Consider the following 11,847-nt stretch of genomic DNA (forward strand, 5'->3'; position numbering starts at 1 on the left):
TTGGCTGGTTTTTGAGTCTAGGGATCAAAAGCATGGCTACCATAGACAAAAAATATATATTATTATTTTATTGATTTTCCTGTTTTATGTGATTTTTAATTAGAGTAGAACAATGTACGTGCGGTACAACAAGATATAAATATTCTAGTATGTTAGCTTGTGATTTGCCTGTCAATAATAATGCGACTGTGTAAATAAGTGTTCATCAAATTCTGACAGTGAATTACCTTATATTTTGGTTAGAAGTTTGATAAGTAAATTAAAGTGGAATTGGTTCAGAAGGTAAGTAAATTAAGGTGATTGATTATCATATACATGGAAGGTTGAATGAAGGGGTGGTGGGAACAAAGGTGAAATGTGAGTCTTACGTTCTTTTTAAGTAGTATAGAGATTTTAATTTGTTGACAAAAGTTGGTTTTCAAATTAACAAGTGATAGTTATTTTTATAAATCTGCATATTCTTTATTTTATTTATTATGATTTTTGGGGGTTTATTGGTAATTAGATTTGAAAAAATAATATTGAGTGAGATAAGGGACTCACTGAAATTTGAGTTTGGCTGGTTTTCATGTTTGGCGGACTGAGCGTGTCTCAGATAGTTAGGTTCCTTGTGGTGGAACCAGCCCATCAAGGTTCAACGGTCCAACTCTTAGACTAGGCACTGGTGGTTGCATTTTTTGGAATTTATTTCAGGCCTTCCGTGGTGTTAGTTTAGTGAGAGGAGAAATTAAACACTGGCCTTATTTTTGGTCCCTAAACTTTGAGAAATTGGAGCTCAAAAGGCGGGAAAAAAAAAGGTAGCAACCCAGCCCCAGGATAGGCACCCTGGCCTTGCCCACACAGCACTCATGGTCGGAGGTGATGTCTCGCCCCCTCGTCTTGCTCATACGATTGGCTTATTATCCATCCTGTCTGTCCGTGCAACATGTCACCGATGAGGTTAGCTAAAATGTCATTCAGATCTAGGTAGGGGATCACACAGTGGCTGCAGCCTGCAGGTCAGGAAAGCTTTAACTAAAGGACTATGGCGGGGCGAGTCCATTGTTTTCTATGCTTCTTTCTCCAGGGCCTGCACGCGGCGACACAATACGAGTCCACAATGCGTCGCGTGATGCATTTTTTCAACATCGGAGAGAAGGCAAGCATGTTGTCAAGGGTTAGGTGCAGGGGAAGGTAAAACGGCAGCGCATGTTGATGTTGGTTACCCTAACCCGAAGACCTGGGCTGCTTGGCCGGGCTGGGGCACACACGCACGCAGCAAAGAATCTGCTGCAGTCTCCGGATGGAAAGCGACCGGTTGTTCAAGGGCACGAGTTTAGTCATCACCAAGAACACATCCCATTGTTTTCTATAGCTTCTGCAATCATCATCGTCGTAGGGTAGCTGGTACCTGGTACCTGGTACATGCATGGGAGCAGGATTGAACAAGTACTAGGTAGTGGTAGAGTAGAATACTTGGTACTACTACTACTAGCTAGTACGTAAAACTTGCACAGCTCGAAATAATTATGTTTGACGTCGCAAAGCTCTCAAGTGACGTAGGATTCTGTTGATGGGCTAGAGATCCCGCTGAGCCGATGCCAGTCATGTACAAAATGACATCCTGAGCCGTTCGTTTCAGTATTGTCTATGTCTCCATTTTTGTCTCCGTTTGGATCAAGGGTTCCAACCGAAACATGGTTCCTCTTGTTCTTCGAAACACTATTTTAGTTTTAGAGACAAGCGTGTGCAGTCTTCACGATTTAATTATGCTTTCTTTTAATTTAAGAAGAAAACGAACGAAGCATGCAGATCCTTTCCAATTGTTAGTGTGAGTCTTGCCAGCTAATATATGGATATATTATATCCGTATATTATACTAGTAGAAACATACTACTATGGACGTGACTAACCACCAGCCGACTGGTGGTTAGCGACAGATCCGCACGATCGGGAACCTGCGTCCCTCCCTGCGCGTGATCCAATTCGGCAGCTCCACCCACGACCCAGACTTCTCTCGCTAGGCCCACCTCCCCCCTACCGCGTCCTTCCCCGCGCAATGCATCGAGGCCCAATTTGGCCCACCTCCCCCCTCCTGCACGTGACTTACCACCCAAAACCTAATTTCTTACCTCCATCGCAAGAAACAGCCACCTGCCCCGATCAGTTCTCTCCTCTCTCCCCGACGCGCCACCATCGCCGGCAACACATCGACACCAGATCAGATCCACCAAAAAAAGGAAACCATGAAAAAACACCACCAAAACACAAGGATTTGAGGGAGGGCCCCGGTTTACCACAAGAACATCACAGGGGTTATCATCAATTCGTCCAAATTTCGTCATAATCAGTCAAAAAAGAAAGGAGGTAAGTGATTCAACCTCTATACCCATGCTGCATTTGCATTTCATACCAATAAAATCAAGGGGGAAAAACATGGGGAAAAAACAACAAGAACTAAAGCATGCAAAAAAAGGTAGTATTTTTACTACATGTGTGTAATTCCTATGTTGAAATTGAGTTACCACTCAAATTCAGTCAGGTTACCAACAAAAAGATTGACTAAATTTCATCTTTTACAGTCAAGTTAGAAAATACATGTATGAATTTTCTCATTAAAACTGACATAACATCTCGATTGAAAATAGATTACCAGAGTGTGTGCATTGAGTAATCAGCATCCTGTAAGACTTATTCAACATAAAAAAAGATCCCTTTCTTCCTTTATATATTGAACACACCCATGTCAGAACAAGTTATCATGCTAATTCATTACAAATTACCAGGAAAAACTCAGAACCAAAGGTGCTAAAAACACTACAAGAATACCATGTGTTGATTTACATTGTTGCCACCATTCTTTTTTGACAAAAAATGATGTTCATGAAATGAGGTTCATAGAAACTGTCGCTGTCATACTCCCATATGCTGGTTACTGCCAAAACGATACCTGTTATAAAACAGAAGTTATCATGGCATTAAAAGGGAAAAAATATAGTTGTTGTGAAAAAATAATCAAGATTGCTAGTAATTATGGAAAATTAATTGGTGCAATCATATGTACTAGCAGGTGCTACGACACAAGAAAATGGCGCATGACAACAGGGGTAATGTGGATGTCATGATGAGTGGTGTGGGGAGAAACCAACAGTGTGAATATGCACACACGGCAAGCTTTGGTTCTGCCAAAACAGATAAAGGTAAAACATTTACCATGCTACCACAATTTTGTACAAAAATTTGTTACCATCGTACTTGAATTGCAACTACCACTTTAGGTTATTTACAACTATCACATTCACCATGAAAAAGTTGACAAATGATGTAGCTTGATGCACACAGGTTACCATGAATTTAGGTACAATTACCACACTTACTGCATACAAATTATCATGCAATCTATATTGCAATTGGAATTACATGCTTTCACTGGTTACCATGAATTTAGGCACAGTTACCTCACTTACTGCATACGAATTATCATGCAATATGTATTGCAATTGGAATTACATGCTTTCACTTTACAGCTACAAAAAAACATCTTAATGCATGCAAACTTTACCAAGCAACTGGAGTACAAGTTACCACTAGTTTTGGCATGCAGAAAAATATAACACAAAATAACAACTTTCAAAAACATTACAGGTGCTACTTCTAGAAGCAACCCGATGGTTCGAGAAACAAGCAAAGAACCGACTACTAGCAGCATAGGGGGGAGAGAAAGCTTCTTTGATCATTCAGTCAGCGAGCCAGCGAGTCCAGAAACAGGGGGAGAGAATGTTGAACAGGGAGACAAAAATACCGAGGCATACTCCACACCGAAACCTCCTGATGAAACGATGAAGTTTGATACTTTTGAGGAAGCTTATGAACACTACAGGCAATATGCACAAAGACATGGGTTTAGAATGAGACTGGAATACAGAAAAACAATCAAAGACAATACTGTAAGCAGAGTCCTCCTGGTTTGTGGGAAATACGGCAAGCCAAAAACAAACAAGGAAGAGACAGAGGATGTGCAGGACCCAAAAGGCATCATGAAGAAGAGGAAAAGAGGGAAGGTTGTGAGGTCGGGATGTCCGGCCCACCTTTACATCACCCACACGGATGCGTGGTGGAGAGTCAAACGCTTCAACGACGACCACAACCACCATCTAATAAGAAAGTCGTCCTTGACAAAGTTTCTATCATCACATAGGAACATTCCAAAAGATGAGCAGGACTTCTTGAAGATATTGCACGGATGCAACATAGAGACAGCCAGACAGATGCAACTAATGGAATGGTTCTACGGGAATCCTAAAGATGTACCATACACAACAAAGGACATCGCAAACCAGCGAGCTAAATTTCGGATGGAGTACCGCCATGCTGATGTGGGGAGCACAATCTCGTACTTCCAAGATATGAAGGCACAAGATCCAGATTTCTATTGGAGAATAAAGCTTGATGATGAGGACAGAGTGGATAATTTATTCTGGATAGATGGTGCGTCACGCAGGGCATATGCTAGATACAATGATGTCATCTCATTTGACACAACATACATGACAAACATGTACAAAATGCCCTGTGCACCCTTCATTGGCATTAATAACCATGGGCAGTCGATCCAATTTGGTTGTGGGTTTGTTCGAAACGAACTATCTGGTAACTTTGTGTGGCTGTTTAATGCATTCTTGCATGCAATGGGTGGAATTACGCCAAAGAACATAATAACAGATCAAGATTTTGCAATGAGGAGTGCTATTGATGAGGTGTTCATCGGGATAGTACACAGGAATTGCCGCTGGCATATAATGAAGAAAGCACAAGAGAAGCTTGGGGAGCTTATGGCTGACAATGACCCACTAAACAATGCATTCAAGGATTGTGTTGACAACAGCCTGACTGGTATTTTACTTCCCACCCCTCACTAGCTTAAAACACAGAAAAATGGGCACATAGAAAATGGGTTTAGATGCATGATAACAACAGTTACCATATAACAAAGTGACAAGTTACCAGAGGATTATAACAAAATTACCTACATTAGTTGCTTTCTGTACTACCCCTATAATGTCCATGTTTGATGTACACATTTCAGTTGTTCATCCCACTAGTTACAACAAAACTTTTCAATCACCAGCTAGTCTGATTGATATGAGTATCTTTTTGTTGCTAGTTAAGAATGTTGCTTGTACTACACACACAGAGTGGTATTCGCTTTCGAAAAGAAAATCTTATCATGTCTGCAAAGTACTTACCATGATCCTTCAACTAAAGTAACCATGTGTGTGTGACATAATTATCAACAGCATTGGTGTTCCTAGTTACTAGCTATGTTTGAACAGATGTTACCATCCTCCAATACTTGATGTTACCATGTTTATATTATGAATGCAGTTGAGGAGTTTGAGCACAAGTGGTGGGTGATGATGGAAGCGTATGGCCAGACTGACAACGAGCATTTCCAATGGCTGTGGGAGAACAGGAAGTGTTGGGTCCCGGTATACTATATGCACGACTTTTTCCCGTTCTTGCAGACCACGACAAGAAGCGAGGGATTTAACTCTGTGCTCAAGAAGTATGTCAACCCAAACAACTCACTGGTCGAATTCACACAACAGTACACTGCGATACAGGATAAGGTGATGGCTAGTGTGTCAAAAGAGCAGTTGGAAACAGTGTACAAAGAAACTGAAATGTACTCGATGAACCCGCTGGAGATGCAGGTGCGGGGGCTATACACACATAACTTGTTTCGCAAGTTCCAGGTGGAGATGAAGGTGAAATCAGCATACAGATGCGACGCATTGGATGATGGTACTTTCAAGGTCAGCTCAGTACGCGGGATAATACCGAAATATGGAGACAGGGACTACCATGTGCAAGCAAACATGGTTGAAGAGACATACTCGTGTAGTTGCTGCAAGTTTGATCGTGACGGGCTACTGTGCGCGCACGTACTACGAGTTATGGACCAAATTGGGGTATACGAGATACCTGAAAAGTACATCCTAAAGAGGTGGACCTGGGATCCAGAGAAGGATCTTATTCAACCTGATTTCGAACAGCCGACAGTTAAGAAGTCGATGCCAGAGGAGGGGAAAAGCGTCATGCAATACACGTCAATTCTTAAAGAATTTAAGGCATCGGCCAAAGATGCTTGCCTAACAGATGACGGGACCAGATTGGCAAGAAAACACCTGTATAATTTCAAGGAGGAGCTTGAAATCCTGAAGAACAATCAACTTAAAAAAGCAAGAAAGGAAAAGGAAGAAGCAAAAGGATCGTTTCAAGGACAGCCGGATCCCTGCTCGATACATGTGGGGCGGATGAATGAAGACAACCCTGTCACACATCACCAAAACGCCCCCGATGCAAGACATCCGGAGAACCCAGCCACACAACAAACAAGTGCCACTAATGTGAATCAACAGGAGAACACCGCCACACAACAAGAAAGTGCTACTAATGTGCAGCGACAGGGTAACCCTGCCATACAGCAAGAAAGTGTGCGGGTGACGATACATGCTAGCAAAAACAATCACGCTTTTGTCATCCAACCCCCACATCCTGATGCAGCTCCATCCTCAAACGCAAAGTTGATACTAGACCCTCCCAAGACTATAACGAAAGGGCGACCAAATTCAAAAAGAAAGCAATCAGGTTTTGAGATTGCAAAACCAAAGACAAAAAGGAAATGTGGTGTGTGCGGGGGTCTGGAACATGACAAACGCACATGCAAATCTCCCCTAGCAAGATAAATGAAGAAGGTGCTATTAAAATGGAAGATGGTGGCTGCGTTTTTTTTCATGGACCATAATGTGCAAGCTACGAGCCCCATAACATTCCAGTTATCAGCATTGTATCGTAGATTTTATCATGGCTTTGTAATGCAAAACAAGTGTATCTCTATAATTTAAGCAAGCTATCAGTACCCTGTTATGCCAGTTACCAGCAAATGTTTGATGGGAATTACATGGATTTGTAAATCCAAATTTTTTATTTCTTAACCAAGCTATCAGTACATTATTATGCTAGTTACCAGCAATGTATGATGGAATTGACATGGATTTGTAAAAGACAATGTTTTTATATCTACATTTTTTGAAGGCTACCAGCACTGCATTGTATTACTTATGGACAAAAAATTAGTCCTCCTTGCACTTCTAAAAATTGCTTATGAACAAATTATAATCACAATAGTGAATTATATCATATAGTCAGTGATTTTGTACTGTGTATACTATAGTAAAACAGCATGTCAACACTTTGCTCCATGGCATTGTCATGACAGATTCAAATAAAAAAGTTATCATCACAGTTTGGTAGAACTTATCACACTGTAGTAAAAAAAATATCACCTCATCACCCGCTGCCGAACAGATGATAGCGCCACTGTTTGCATTTGTTTTGATAATGATCTAACCACCTCAATGTCATAATTTTCTGGAGAGCTGGAATTTGTTCATGAGTTAAGGCTGGAACATTTTTGCCATCCCACACCTCAAGGTACGTGCAGGCGAAAAATCCACAATCAATGCTGAAACATTTGTGATGAAAAAAACAACACAAAATCAGTTTAATTGGAGTTTCGGACCGGGTCAAAATAAATAGGGATGACAAACATGTAGTTGGGATGTTAAAAAGAGAGTGAGTAATCCACAACTAACCCATTTTCCTGTTTCAACACATCAACGTACACAAGTTCATAGTCCTCGATCTGCTTATGCGAGTCCTTGTAATTTATCAACCAGGCCTTCTTTATTGCGTTCATGTATCTTGTCGCATGCTCGAGAAGAGAAGGACTATCTTGGTCACGCAATGAATCTAGAACTTCAAACTGCTTCGCCCTAAGATTTAGTGACAACACATACCAATGCCCGTCATCTGGACCGCGGCCCAACTTTTGCAAAGCAGGGAATAGCAGCTGAAAAAATTTAAAAGGCAATAAGCATAAAAGTAGTTGGAAAAGAAACAAAATTACCAAGATAACAAATGGTCATGAAATTCACATGGGAGGCAACTAGAAAAAGAAGTTATCAGGACAGAAAGGTCAAAAGTTACCAGTGTGCATGAAACAGGTTATCATGACATGAAGAACAAACAATATCCGCAAATAACAGGAAGTTACATGATATTATCAGGAAGTTACCAAGACACTAACTGTACAGTTACCAGATCCATCAAACATAACATACCTGATCCTGGTGACTAAGAATGTAAAACTTGTCCCGTCGAAAATACTTCAGTAAACACTTGGATTTGAAGTCTCCTAACAACAGATACACAGAGAACACCCAAGGGAAGATGAGCCTGTTTGGCGTTTCCTTATACTGGAGAACGCGAACATGTAACTCGGCAATGCTGGTTGATAGTTGCCCAACTCCCTTCACACAATTGGCAAGCTCACCAAGGGTAACCCACCTACCATCAATGTTGATGACCCTAACACTACAAAAAACAAAAAAACAAAAAAAAGATTTAAAAAATACATTTTAAAAAAAGGCGCACAAAATAATGATTTGTGTTAAGAAAGATGAGAAAAAGGATGGAAACATACTCTTTAATCTTAGAGTTAGAGTCAGTAGTATGCTTGATAACTTCATTGTAAACGTACTCTTCCTCCTCGCTCGGTGTGAGGGTGGCAAAAGGCGGGAGCAGGTATTTGGACGGGTGGGTGACCCTAACTTTCCGAATAAAGGATTTAGGTGTTAAACTGTGTACTAAATGCTCTGTGCGAGGTGGTAACTCTGGTGTAACAAATGTTGGACTTTGGGGGTTGTCTGGTAGAAACAGAAAAAAGGGAAAACCATGAATTATCATCAGATGGGAGAAAGAATTATCAAGTGATGGGTCAAAACATATCAACTGCCACATGTTTTGATTATCAAGTGGTGGTCCATAACTGAAAAAACAAAGAAAGTGGTTTGTGCAAGGGTTGCAATGTTCATGGAGCAGAAAAAAAATCACCTATTTGAACATTAGATTTCCCTTTTAATGCTGGATTGCCATGTTCAAATTCTTCCCACCACATGAGAACCTCATCATCGTCAATCTCAACATCATACACTTGCACACGACCAGCTTCCGGTGTTACTTAAATAAAAAAGAGTGATGAGGACATGAACAGTAGTGATAAACAACATAAATTGTTGCAAAAAAAATCAGGTATTAAAAATTGAGACAAGATACAAGAAGTTATCAGGAACACAATATAGAAGATACCAGGCAATATGAATGTGGATTACCAGCACACATGTATGGGCCTTCTAAGGAACAAATTAGATAACACTGGTGCATAACGAGGAACAGCTGTGATATAAACTAATCATCATAACATGTTAAAAAAGAAGACCAAAAAGAATTGTATAGCCCAGAATTGGTAAAGAATGCATATAGCTGGAGTTATGGTGTCAATGGATCATAAATTGACATGATTTGAACATTTGAGTTACCAAGATATGTCATATGGAGTTATCAGGGTGATTAGAAAAAATTGAAGGAGTAATGAAAAAGTTCAGATGAATAACTACGAGTACAATATTGTTTTGTAAGCATGACAATGAATTAAGGAAAATAGATAGGCAATGATAGGAGATGTACGTATCACGCGCTTACTAAAAGTCAGTAACAGATAACATCGGCTTTCAAAACTGACAAAGTTACCGGGGGGGAGGAGGATGGACTTATCGTCTATGCTAGCATCGTACAAAATATTGTAGCGGACACAACAGAAATATATATTACGGGTACTGAAAGCACATATGTTCATTTACATCACACAAAGCATAGAAGTAGTATTACATTCATCCATACAAACGGAATGATAGAAAGTTCCAAACACATAAATAAAAAGAGCACACCAAGGCATAAAACAATACGATGAACACTGACATATCTCAATCCATCACTCTCGCGGCATAAAAGCGAAGACACAAGGTCTTCACTTACCAGAGTTGTTGGGTGGCGGAGCCCAAGCAACCGGTTGAGCCTTGGTAACTTTCATCACTGCCTTGCCCTTCGAGTCAGCATCAACAGGAGCTACGAGCCCTAGAACGGCGTCAGGGCCAGTAGCTGGTTCTGCAGGTGGTACTTGAGCATATGGCGCCGCCATAGGTGCTTCTGGTGCTGCAGGTGGTACTTGAGCAGATGGCGCCGCCGCAGGTGCTTCTGGTGCTGCAGGTGGTACTTGAGCCAACGTTGGTGCAGCTTGAGCCGTTGCAGTTGCTTCAGTAGATGGTGGCACTTGAGGACTCGCACCAAAGATGGCATCCAGCCCAAGAGAGCAACTGGGTGGCGTAAAATTACCATCGTAGTTTCCAGCTCCAGGGGTGCTCAACTCCAATGCAGGGTCAGCTACTGCTTCAAAACATCACAAGTAACACACAAATAAGGAAAAAAGGCATCAGGAAAACATGTAGATGACATTGTATTTGTTAGTGCCAGAAACAATATCTGGAGTTATCATGTATTAGACAGACAAGTTATCTACATAAGAAAATTAAGTTACCAACCTGTGACAACAGGATTATCGACATCATTCTTTTCACCTCCAGCTGTAGCCGTATCAGTAGGCATATTGTCTCTGGTACTTCCCACAACTTTCTCAGCTACAGGGGAAAAAAGATTAAACACATCGTCAACAAAAAACATCATAAAAATACAAGAAACAAAAAACAAATGTGATGGCGAACAGAACTACCTTCACTTCCATCATGCGCTATATTAGGGACGACTTCATTTTCGCATTCAATAGCTACAGCCACGCTGGCGATATCTTCAACAGCAGCAGTAACAGTTGCTGCTGCAGCTAGCTGAAAGACAGCGTCATCAGAAACACCAGCCGATGTCGCCGCAACAGCATCAGATGCACCCTCGCTAGATGCTGCTGCTTTTTCAGACGGAGATGTCGCCGTGGGAGATTCATCAAGATGGATAATTTCTGTTGTCTCCGATGACGTTGTCTGCGACAATGTTGCCCTTAGTCGTGGAGAGGATCTGGTGTTGGCGAATTTCACCTTTTTCACTGCACTTTTATCTTTTGAACGACTGAAAAAATCGGTACACAAGGGTAGTAGTGAGATTACACATGTTGTTAAACCTGAGTTACCACATGCTTCAATAAAAAAAGGATGTCACATACTTCAGGTATAAGTAGCATCCAGGGAAAAATTACAAAGTTATCAAGGACTAGAAATATAAAGTTATCAAATCATATGAACAAAAAAACCAACAATTATTTTTGAATAACTGCAAACTAGATAGGTATGTGAACACCTTTTTCCTAGTACACTTGGAGAACCCTTAGCAGCAGCAACTTGTTTCATAGGTGCACTGAATGAAAAAAATAACCAAATGTTACAAGCACATACAACTATCAAGATTGGTAACTCTAAATTACCAGGGGTGCAAAGTTGAGTTATCAATGTTCATCAACATGAGTTATCAGACAACAAGAACAAAATAACTGCTGAACATAAACGAAAGTAACAATTTGAATACCTTTTCACTGGTGCAATCCCTGAATCCTTAGCAGCAACAGATTGTTTGTCGGGGGCCCTGCAGATGAAAAATAAGCAAGTTGATCACCGGCATGAAATTACCCAAACTACCTTACTCAAACAACTGTATTTACCATGTTGTTTCAGGCACATAATTGATAAGAAGGACATTGGAAAATAATAATTCACCTGCGTGGGGCCTCCTTCCGCAAGGTGGACAGTGGGACGGAGGCACCGGTTCCCTTTCCAGCCACGCGTATACCAAGCTCCTGGACCACAACTTTCTTCACAGCTTCATGAATCTCAGATGCTGACAGTGCAAATTGGTGAAGACGGCCTTTGCGATGGGCTGGCAGGCACAACTGGTGAAGTTGGACGG

The sequence above is a fragment of the Triticum dicoccoides genome, chromosome 2B, assembly GCF_002162155.2.
Source record: "Triticum dicoccoides isolate Atlit2015 ecotype Zavitan chromosome 2B, WEW_v2.0, whole genome shotgun sequence".
Classification (NCBI taxonomy): Eukaryota; Viridiplantae; Streptophyta; class Magnoliopsida; order Poales; family Poaceae; genus Triticum; species Triticum dicoccoides.